The following is a 1033-nucleotide window of genomic DNA, read 5'->3' as shown; positions in this document are numbered from 1 at the left end:
ATCCCCCTGAGGAGCGGGGGCGGGGGAGGGTGTGGCGGGCTCAGGGGGCCTCCCAGGCCGAGGACAAAGTCCAGCTGTTCACCTGTTTACTATGCGGCTGTGGGTTCTCCCGTGTTGTTGCCGATTTGTGGTCTGAAGTTCCGCTTGGAAAAGTCACCGTCATCCCAGGAGCGGAGGGAGGAGCAGGTGCCGGGCTGGGCCGAGGGGCCCCGGGCGCCTCCCCGCCCGTCAGACGTCCACGGAGAACACCGAGCCGTGGGTCTCACGAGCCGCCGCAGACACAGACTCTCGCCAGGCGCCCAGGCGTCTGCCTCGGCCCTGCTCCCGTCCCTGCAAAGCCTCATCCTCGGGCTCGGCGGCCGGAACCCCGCGTCCACCTCACGGGAATAAAGCTGGTGTTTGCTTTTCGTCTGAGTCGCCACGAGGCAGGGCTCTCGCCGTCGGCTCGGGACCCGCGGGTTCTGCTGTCGGGTTTGATCGGCCCGGAAGTCCCTGCTCCGTCGGGCGGGTGGGGGAGCCCTGCAGGGTCCTGTTGGCAGGTGACCCGGGTCCAGGAAAAGCCCTCGGCTCCTCGGTGCTCCCCGATAACCTGCTCATCCCTGGAGGGGCTGACGGGTCTCGCCAGGACGGGCGTCCCCGGGTCCCGTTCACGCCATCCTTCCTGCTGAGGGCGGCAGGGCCGTGCGGCGGGTCTGCGCTCCCACTGCTTGTCCCCTGAGGGGCCTCTCCTCTAACACTCGGGCTCGCGGCCCTGTGGGGCGTCCCTCTCCACACCTGCCACCCCGCCGCCGCTCCCCGCGCCCCGGCTCCTCTGTTCTCCCGCTCCCCGCGCCCCGGCTCCGTCCTGGGCCGTGGTCAGGCCTGCTCGGGCACCTGCGCCTCCTGAGCTCCGGGGACTCGCTTCCCCGCTCGCCTCCTGTCTGCTGGTGGCTGTGCCTTTGCGGGTTTTCTCCCCGTTAACTATGAGCCGTCTTATCCCGACTCCCGCTCCGCTGGGAAGGCACAGCTCTCCCTCACGTCAGCGGCTACTCTG

This window comes from Eptesicus fuscus, chromosome 10 (genome assembly GCF_027574615.1).
Source record: "Eptesicus fuscus isolate TK198812 chromosome 10, DD_ASM_mEF_20220401, whole genome shotgun sequence".
Lineage (NCBI taxonomy): Eukaryota > Metazoa > Chordata > Mammalia > Chiroptera > Vespertilionidae > Eptesicus > Eptesicus fuscus.
Note: the sequence above shows the minus strand (reverse complement) of the source record.